Source organism: Triticum aestivum, chromosome 6A, assembly GCF_018294505.1.
Source record: "Triticum aestivum cultivar Chinese Spring chromosome 6A, IWGSC CS RefSeq v2.1, whole genome shotgun sequence".
NCBI lineage: Eukaryota > Viridiplantae > Streptophyta > Magnoliopsida > Poales > Poaceae > Triticum > Triticum aestivum.
In genome coordinates, this window is record NC_057809.1 from 104,087,737 (window position 1) to 104,098,711 (window position 10,975).

Sequence of the window (10,975 nt, forward strand, 5' to 3'; positions counted from 1 at the left end):
TAATTGATGATAAAATAAATAAAATCAAATGATCCTGTTTACATAATTTGAGAAACTCAAATATGTAAATAACGAAATCCCCAACTCTCTCTGTGGGTCCTTGAGTTGCTTTGGATTTTCTAGGATCAAAACCAAAAGCAAAATAAAATATGATATGCGTGATGACCTAATATATAACATTCCAAATTGAAAATTTGGGATGTTACAGGAGGTCCTGCTATTTTTGCTATCTGAAGCCCAAGATAATCCCGGTTCTTCTTTAGATACCAGTTGAACTTTTCATTAGATTATTGTACTTGCATGTTGTGTCATGTCTCTGAATGGATTATGTTGCAAGACCCCCTATGTTGTCCATGTGTTGTAATGATCCGAATTTTTTAGGCGAGGTAATCCTCAGAACTTGTATGATTGACATAAGGTGAACTGTTTGTCGTGTGAGCATATTGTATTGGATGAAATAACTGTTTGACTCAGAGTGTATCCAACCTATTGAATTCAAAGATCACGGCATTTCTAAATCATAATCATATATAAAGGTGGAATAAATCTTTGTTGTGGTTTTGAAGAAATAAATAACAAAACGTATAATTAACTGTGGATATTCGTAATCGAATACAAATTGGATTTAAATTTAGTTTGCCAGGTCCCAGGGCAAACGTGAATTCTAATTCTCCCAAGTTTTGAACGAAGCGGCTAAACACCCACTATAATTTGTGGGCTGCTCGAAGCAAGTGTTTGCGAGATGGAAATTACTGTCTACCCCTGACACTTGACATCCTTATCGACAGGATTTACACTGCTGTCGATAGGGGTAGACTAGTAACTTCAATCAGACATGACACGACGGCCTCTGAGCCCATTCAGACATGGTGGGCGCCAAACGTGGGCGGCAAAACACATTTGATTCAATTTCGTCTGAAAGACATGTGTCTCTTCCTCCATTTCCCCATTCATACACGATGGGTGGCAAAACAAACTCTCCTCGTTCGAAATCGATGTAGGCTTATATTTTAAATAGGGGCAGATGTGTAACTTCCATCAGACATGACACAACTGCCCTACCTGTCAGCCCCGTTCATACACCATGGGCGCCAACTGTGGGTGGCAAAACACCCTCTCCTCGTCCGAAATCGATGTAGGCTAATATTTTAAATAGGGGCAGATGTGTAACTTCCATCAGACGTGACACAACCGCCCTACCTGTCAGCCCCGTTCATACACCATGGGTGCCAACCGTGGGCGGCAAAACACCCTTTCCTCGCCCGAAATGGTTACCGGCAAATATTTGGGAGATGCGATATTACCGTCCTATCCCCAACCGACGCGATGTCCGAAATTTAAAACGGGGGATAAGTTCGTAACTTTCCCCCATTTCAGAGAAGCGCGTCCCAAAGTTTGAGATCCCCCCTCCCCTCCATTTCCCCATTCATACACCGTCGGCAGCACGACAACCTCCGCACTGCGGCCAGCCTCCTCCATCCGCCACCCCATCCTCCACCTTGCCGGAGCCGCTACCCCTACCCCGTCGTCCACTGCAAGAGATGGACGTCTCTCATCCACGGCACTGGACCAGGATCCTTTCATCGCCTCCTCTCGCTTCATCTGCACCGTCGTCCACCTTGCCGTTGCCGCTCCTACGGCCGCCTCATCCACAGCAACAGGATATATCCCCTCACCCGGCCGTCTGCCGTCTAAAGTCTTCTTCCCCGCTGCCGACAGCCATCGCACCCGCAGCACCCTCAACGTATCAGCATAGGCCTACACGGCGTCGCAAGAGAGGTGGTACTCTTCCGTATGTGCTTAAGTTATTGATCTCACCCGGAAAATAGATCGTAATTTGTTTACTGTACTTTTCTTGTCTGTACCAAAACGTAGTGGCTAGTTGAAAGCAAACATTGGTTGCGAAGTAACTTTGTCCGGTTTGCACCTTCAGATCCGCCATGACACGGGCACTATACTCGTAAAGCTTATGGTTTCCCCCCTTTATATTCACTACCATCATCGTAGGTGCTTCGTGTCATGCTAGCACTGCTCCTCAAGACCTCAACCGAAAGCTTACGTGTTGAAATATGAATCTGATATGATGCTCATATCACTAAAACAGAGAACGTTTAATTGGTCACCTAATGTTCCTATATTCGTTTAGAAAAGCATGTGCGCCACCCACTGGTCCAGCTAGTTCCACTTTCCTTATTTTTCTCTTGATGCTTAGGGTTTTCCCCTTTTATCTACTCTACTATGATTTGCGTAGGTGCTTTCTGTCGTACTAGCATTACTCCACCCTTCAAGCTAAACAACACAACACTCAGAATTCGAAAGCTTAGTTATTCAAATATGATTGTGATATGATACTGATATTAGTTAACCGACACATTTAATTGGTTAGCTAAAGGTCCCACTTGATTTCCAAATGCATGTCACGACATATAGAGAGACAACATAATTGCATTTCTTTGTCACTTGTTGACCGTACTTTCTTGTCCATACCAAATCTTAGTTGTTGTTTCAAAGCAAACATTGGTTGCTAACTACCCTTTGCGCGGTTTGCAGCTTCAGATCTGCCATCCCACTGCCATGGTCAACATTGTACTCATCATGCTTATGTTTCCCCCATTTTATGATGACCACAATCAGCCTACATGGTTCGTGTCGTAATAGCACTGCTCCACCCATCGAGCTAAACAAGCTTAGTTGTACAAATTCATATCTGATATTATTGCTGATATTAGTAAAATTGAGAGATGATTAATTGGTTAGCTAAATGTTCCTACTTTAGTTTCGAAATGCATGTGAGCCACATATGGAGAGACCGGAAAGAATAGTTTTTCTCTATGCGCTCTGGTTCATCATGGGTGGCTAACCGACATTGTATTAAAAGACTTGTAATATCTTCAATCTGCTTGCTCTTCTGCTCTTCTTTAAGATGATACTCTTCTCTTGCGGTCGACTGGTCAGGTCGAGTTGTTCTCCCTTAGTATATTTTGAATATGTCAGGTCAGGTCGACTTGTTCTTCTTTACTATATGTTGAAGCTATCATCTGCGAAGTGTCATCATTTCTAGAGCTCTCATATTTTGAGTAGTAGGCCACATTATATTAATGCACACAACAAATTACAGCATGCATGGCATCTTTTAAAAGAATTGCAGAGATAGCACAAAGGGGTTTACAGGGAGGCAGTATTGGATTAGAATCACTTCTGCATTACAAAGAAAATCTCACTTGTTTCTATGTTTTCATGCATGTCAGATATTGAACTTATCAAAATGAATATGAGAATGGGCGCACGAGAGGAATATTGCAGAATGATCCACTGCCTAACAAACTTGGCATGGTGGAGGATGGCCTATCTTATTCACCCATCAAGGTGCTTGCTCTAACTTTGCGAAGTTGTATTGGTTGCACATATTTTGCTTCTGACCTCTTACATTACTTCTACTTTGTTACACCATCTGCTTAGTTTAAGCATCATATATGAGTATATGCCATACCTATCCATTTTCTGTACCTATTCCATGTGTCGTCACACTATGTTTTTCCAGTCAAATGTTGTTCTTTCATAATAGGTGTCCAAAAGGAACAGGGTGAGTGCAGGTCGTCAAGGAGTACAAACTAGGTATTTGGAAAAGGTAGTGATACCTATTAAATCAGATAGATCAGCAGCCACAGAAAACATAGGCCCAACTGTACCACACTTTACCCCTACTCCAGTGGCCAAACCCCTATTAGAACTACTGGGAGCCCAGCGTCAGGTACTGTCCATGATATCAATTCAAAATTTGAACTCCTAAATTTTTGCTTGTGCCTTACCTTCTCTCTTTTATGAAAACTAATTTCAGATGAATCTCCTTGCTCAAAGGAACATACGATCTCAAAACAATAATGGGCTCTGCATTGCTCTTGTTAGTACATCTCTCCCTTTTGCCTTGTAACGATGTACTTAATTAATTGCTATTTGATTATGTATCATCAGTCTGCACCTGAGCTTCATTATCCTCTGTTTCTTCCAATATTATTTGATCTATATTTACTCTTTGCAAAATGTAGAATAATGGCAATGCTTATAAAGAATTTTCTTTGGGGAATTTATTGAATTATCCTTCCATCAACATGGAGAAGGGCTTTGTCCAGCCCGTGTTAACATGTAATGTAAGTTCATCCTTCTCAAGCCTTCACACTTTGTTCTAGTATAAATTTGGATATGCATCATTTCCTCCATTGTCGTTTGCTTTGCTGTTTACATCTGATTGGATGTTTGCAACAACTACCAGTTTCAAATTGTAGTTGTAAAAACATGTTCCTTATGAAGAACAGATCCATTTATTTGCTTATATAATTGTGAAACCTGTTACATGTCTCCTTGTTTCTCTTTCAGACTCGTATCTCTTACGCCAGACAGAACTTTAGGGAAGATAGTGAGCCAAACCATCTTGAGGACAGCGAGATGACCCCAAGGTGTGAGTTGAAGACAGTGAGTTGAAGCTACTCACCAGGAGGTGTGAGACAACCTCTGTGCAGTCGCTGCCTCAATCAGTTCGACTTCTTCAGTCTCAACTTAAAGCGGAAAGGCTTGCTTCAGCTCAGCTCCGACTTGAAGTCAAAGATGCAATGAAGATGTCAGAGGACTGCCGTGCGCACCATCATGCCTTAAATCTAGTGTTGATGCATCTATCGTTGACACAACTGAGGTCTACTCAGCTTCTTCAGCTGTTTGGGGGGCCCGACCTAGCCAGGCCTAGTGCCTTCTGAAGTGCTTTCAGTTTTGTATATTCTTTTGTCGGTGTGTTTATTTGCACTGGTGGCGAACTTTGATGCCCAGTGGATTTAATATGTGTGATAGCCGTGATAGCTTAGCGTAAGTTGCTTGCTTATTTATTTCCTTGTTGTCTTGTTTATTTGTTTGCTTCTAGTCATTGCAGTTCTTTTTCCGTGGTTTTCTAGTGGAGGCAATAACCTATTTTTTAAAACTAGGCCACAATGACCATGGGCTAATATTTACTGTAGTGACACTGGGCCTCCTACGGGCCATAGAAATAGTGCGCCTTCTACGGGCCATAGAAACAATGGGCCTTCTACGGGTTGTAGAAACAATGGGCCTTGTATGGGTCGTATCATCAATGGGCCTTATACGGGCAGTATGATTGATGGCCAAACATGGGCCAAGAACAGGCTGCATTATGGCCGTAAACGGGCTAGAGTTGGAATCGTCCGTTCATGGGCCGACCATAACGGGCCATCGTTAATAGGACGTATTTGATGATGCTATGAAAATGGCCCAACGTATTAACGGACCACAAACGGGCCGACTGTAACCATGGGCTGAATTTGGCCCACAAGCAGAAAATGACAGTAATGGGTCGTAAGTAAACGAATGATGGAAATGAGCCCAAGAATAAATGGGCTCTTAGAAGGCCGAAAGATAACATGGGCTGGAAACGGCCCAACGGAATAACGGGCCATTAATGGGTATAAAGTGATACACTGTTCATTACGGGCCAGTTTCACCACGGGCCGTTAATGGGTGTAAAGTGATACACTGTTCATTACGGGCCAGTTTCACCATGGGCCGTTAGTAGGCGAAGAGTTACATAGGGCCTCATATGGGCCGAAAGACATCATGGGCCATACATGGGCCAGAAGTGAAAACGGGCTGGAATCATATTGGGTGGCCCGGCTGACGCTACTGGGCCTAATTCAGATAGGGCGTAACGGGCCTTGGGTTAGCGGGCTGTAAATGGGCTATATGCGAATAGGCCGTTAACAGGCTTTACATGGGCCGGCACACCACCTTTTGACCAAGTCAAACGGGCCGGCCTTTTCACAGGACTGGGCCTCTGTTGGGCCGTGCCACGTGTCGACGTATCATAGGCGCCTATCTGACCCACTAACGAGCTGAGACGTGTTTCGTCCGGCCAATAAGAATTTTACACGTGGAAATCTCCCATTGGTCGGGGCTATTAACGGGTTATCGGATCCAAAACCCGACCCGATAGCTTAACAACGTTCTGTTACGGTGGATGCCACGTGTCAGTCACCCTTGATGAAAGCACTTCTATGACGCGCGATTTATCGTCATGGAAGTGGACACTTCTATGATGATAATTTTGGTAATGTCATGGAACACTTCTACGACAGCACATGTATGACTATCTTGATTCTGTCATAAATTTTTCATGGATGTACATGCATGACAAAAAACGCGACCTACTGTGACAAACACGTATCATCACGGAAGTGTATTTTTTTTGTAGTGTCCTCCTTTTCCGGCAGCATCCCATGCACCATATATGCCTTGAATTCCTCGGTCCATCACCCCTCCTGAGGCTCGAGCGCCAGGAGCAGGCGTGCTCCTGAGGCCAGGCCGCTAGCGGGGGCTCTCGAGGCTGGTGGCTGAGGGAATTCTTCTCGAGGTGATGTAGTCTCCGCGGCCGCAGGGGTCGCCTAAGGCTTGAAGAGTCGCTCTTCGAAGACACCAGGTTCTTGGGGTAGCCGCCTCGACGCCTTCTTGGCAATTTCGTCAGCCTCCTTGTTGGTGTGGCGTGGCACATGCTGTAGCTCTAGGCCGAGGAATTGCTTCTCCATCTTGCGCACTTCTGCAAGGTATGCCTCCATATGCTCGTCCCTTGGCTCGTACACCTTGTTGGAGAAGTTGACGAGGAGCTACAAGTCACCCTTGATAGTGAGATGCTTCACCCCCAAGGCTGTGGCGGCCTTGAGGCCAGCGATCAGCCCCTCGTACTCCATGATGTTGTTGGAGACCTTCTCACCCCGCTAGAAGCAGAGTTGCACGGCATAATATAGCTTGTCTTGGGTGGGTGAGATGAGCACAACGCCAGCCCCTGCGCCTTGTCGTGCAAAAGCGCCATCGAAGTACATGACCCAGCCTTCCGGTGCTTCATTTCCAGGCGAGAGGGATCGGCTCTCGCCCGCTTCGGGCTTCGGAGCGTCGGTCCATTCCGCTACGAAGTCAGCAAGCACAGCTCCCTTGACAACCCTGGTTGTGCTGAACTCCAACTGAAATGCTTGCAGTTCAATGTTCCATTCAGCGACTCTCCCCGCGGCATTGGGGCTCCGGAGCACCCTCTCCAGGGGGTAGGATGAGACGACCTTAATCGGTGGCCTTGGAAATAATGGCGTAACTTGCATGAGGCCACCAGGAGCGCGAGTAAGAGCTTCTGTGGCATTGGGTACCGTGCTCTCGCGTCTTGTAGCACGGTGTTGATAAAGTATACTGGGTGCTCAACGAGGGTGGGAGCATCAACTGATACGTCTCCAACGTATCTATAATTTTCGATTGTTCCATGCTATTATATTATCCATCTAGGATGTTTTATATGCATTTATATGCTATTTTATATGATTTTTGGGACTAACCTATTAACCTAGAGCCCAGTGCAAGTTTATGTTTTTTCCTTTTTTTCTGTTTTACAGAAAAGGAATACCAAACAGAGTCCAATGGACGTGCCAATTTTTGACCTTTTTTTATGGACCAAAAGAAGCCCCCGGAGTAAAAGAGTTGGGCCAGAAGAGTCCCGAGCCGTCCATGAGGGTGGGGGCGCGCCCTACCCTCCCCCCCCCCCCAGGCGCGCCGCCCTATCTCGTGGACGATTCGGGGACCCCCCTAACTTGTTCCTGATGCCAAAAATTCCTATAAATAGAGAAACCTCCAGAAAATAACCTAGATCAGGAGTTCTGCCGCCGCAAGCCTCTGTAGCCTTCGAAAACCAATCCACCCCCGTTCCGGCACCCTGCCGGAGGGGGGAATCCCTCTCTGGTGGCCATCTTCATCATCTCGGCGCTCTCCATGATGAGAAGGTACTAGTCACCCTCGGGGCTGAGGGTATGTACCAGTAGCTATATGTTTGATCTCTCTCTCTCTCTCGTGTTCTTGATTCGACACGATCTAGATGTATCACGATCTTTGCTATTATAGTTGGATCTTATGATGTTTCTCTCCCTCTACTCTCTTCTAATGGATTGAGTTTTCCCTTTGAAGCTATCTTATCGGATTGACTCTTTAAGGATTTGAGAACACTTGATGTATGTTTTGCATGTGCTTATCTGTGGTGGCCATGGGATATTCACGTGATCCACTCGATGTATGTTTTGGTGATCAACTTGCAAGTTCCATGACCTCGTGAACTTATGCATAGGGGTTGGAACATGTTTTCGCCTTGACTCTCCGGTAGAAACTTTGGGGCACTCTTTGAAGTTCTTTGTGTTGGTTGAATAGATGGATCTGAGATTGTGTGATGCATATCGTATAATCATACCCACGGATACTTGAGGTGACATAGGAGTATCTAGGTTACATTAAGGTTTTGGTTGATTTGTGTCTTAAGGTGTTATTCTAGTACGAACTCTATGATAGATTGAACGGAAAGAATAGCTTCGTGTTAATTTACTACAGACTCTTGAATAGATCGATCAGAAAGGATAACTTTGAGGTGGTTTCGTACCCTACCATAATCTCTTCCTTTGTTCTCCGCTATTAGTGACTTTGGAGTGACTCTTTGTTGCATGTTGAGGGATAGTTATATGATCCAATTATGTTATTATTGTTGAGAGAACTTGCACTAGTGAAAGTATGAACCCTAAGCCTTGTTTCAACGCATTGCAATACCGTTTTCGCTCACTTTTATCATTAGTTACCTTGTTTTTTTATATTTTCATATTACAAAAACCTATATCTACCATCCATATTGCACTTGTATCACCATCTCTTCGCCGAACTAGTGTACCTATACAATTTACCATTGTATTGGGTGTGTTGAGGACACAAGAGACTCTTTGCTATTTGGTTGCAGGGTTGTTTGAGAGAGACCATCTTCATCCTATGCCTCCCACGGATTGATAAACCTTAGATCATCCACTTGAGGGAAATTTGCTACTATCCTACAAACCTCTGCACTTGGAGGCCCAACAACATCTACAAGAAGAAGGTTGTGTAGTAGACATCAAGCTCTTTTCTAGCGCTGTTGCCGGGGAGGTTAGCGCTTTATATCTTTAGATCTTGCAATCGAATCTTTTAGTTTCTTGTTTTATCACTAGTTTAGTCTTTAAAAGAAAACTACAAAAAATGGAATTAAGCTTGCCTCATATGCTTCATCTTTTTACTATCTTTCGTGAAAATAAGGATTCCGATAATTGTGCCAAAATGCTAGAAGAAGACTGCATTAAAATGTTTGGCACCAAATCTTTGAATGATGAGCATGATTGCAATGTTGTTAGTACGAACTCTTTGAATATCCATAGTACTAATGATGATTGCACTAGTCATGATGAAAATGTCTCTTATAAGCATGTCAATTTTTGTGGAGTGCATAGAGTTTGCAAGTACACGCCAAATAGGGAAGATAGATTTTGCAAGAGGCATAAGTATTTAGAAACTAAATGGTTGCAAGAAAGGCTAGTTGTTTATGCTGAAAATTTAAATTTTCTTAGCCATCCTTGTGAACTTTGCAATGAACGTGGTCATTTAAATATCCAATGCAAATTGTTTCATGATCGAATCGTGTCCAAAAATTGTGATTACTTGATTTCCCTTGCACATCATAATGAAGTTAGTTTGCTTGTGGGTTGTGAAGAAATGAAACGTATAACTAAGGATCTTCCAGAATTTGTCCTTGATAAAGTTCTTGATTTTGATTTAGAGGAAATTTATATGTATTGTGCGGTGAATTGCATTGAAAATGCTTATATTGACAATTATATAAAGACAAGAAAACAAAGAGAAGATGAAGAGAATACTAATGAAAGGGAATAGACTTCCCAATATCCTCCTATTATTTCATATGATGAATCAGGTAACGAGGAGGAACCTTCTATTCAACCAATCTCATTAATAAGGAGCTCCAAAAAGAGGATTAAACCCACATATAATGTGAAGAAGAAAAAGAAAAGACACAGAAGCAAAGGTAAAAAGGTATCCCTCCCAAATGATGTTGCTCCTATTACTCATTGTGATGATGATAATTGTTATACTATTGGTGCTATCCATACTATTAATGATGAGAGTGATTATGCTTATGATATGAAAAGGCCCAAGCTTGGGGATGCTATGTTGGATGAGAATAACATGTTTGAGAATTTATTTTCTGCAATTAATGTTTGTCCCAAGATTGGGGATGCTATGTTTAATGAAGATGATATTTTTAGTCTCCCAAGTTTTGATGAGCAAATTTATTATGATGATAGCATGCCTCCTATTTATGATAATTATTGTGTTGACACTTATGCTATAAAAAATAGAGATGATTATATTTGTAAAACTTGTCATGATTATGATTACCCTTTTTCTGAACATTACTCTTTTAATGTGGAAACAATTTATAGTATTCGAGTTTCTTATGATACTCCCGCTATTCCGAATGAGAATTTGTTTGCTTATGTGGAGAGTAATAAAAATTCTATGCTTATGCCTCGTGAAAAAAATGCGTTATGTGATAGTTATATTGTTGAGTTCATTCATGATGTTACTAAAAATTATTATGAGGGAGGAATATATGCTCGTAGGAATTGCAATAATATCAAGTTTCCTCTCTACGTGCTTAAAATCTTGAAGTTATGCTTGTTTTGCTTTCCTATGCTAGTTGATTATTGTTCCCATAAATTGTTTGCTCACAAAATCCCTATGAATAGGAAGTTGTTTAGACTTAAATGTGCTAGTCATATTCTTCATGATGCTCTCTTTATGTTTCAATTCTTATCTTTTATGTGAGCATCATTGAAATTATCATGCCTAGCTAAAAAGGCAATAAAGAAAAGAGCTTGTTGGGAGACAACCCAACATTTTCTCCTACTGTTTTTGTGTGTCCTTATGATTAAGCTATTGTAGTAATCATGTTTTATAGCTTTTGTTTCAATAAAGTGCCAAGTAAAGCCTTTAGGATCTTCTTGGGTGATTGTTGTTTCATCTTGCTGATAAAAACAGAAAGTGTGCGCTCATGAAAATAATTTTAAATTTTTACCAGGGA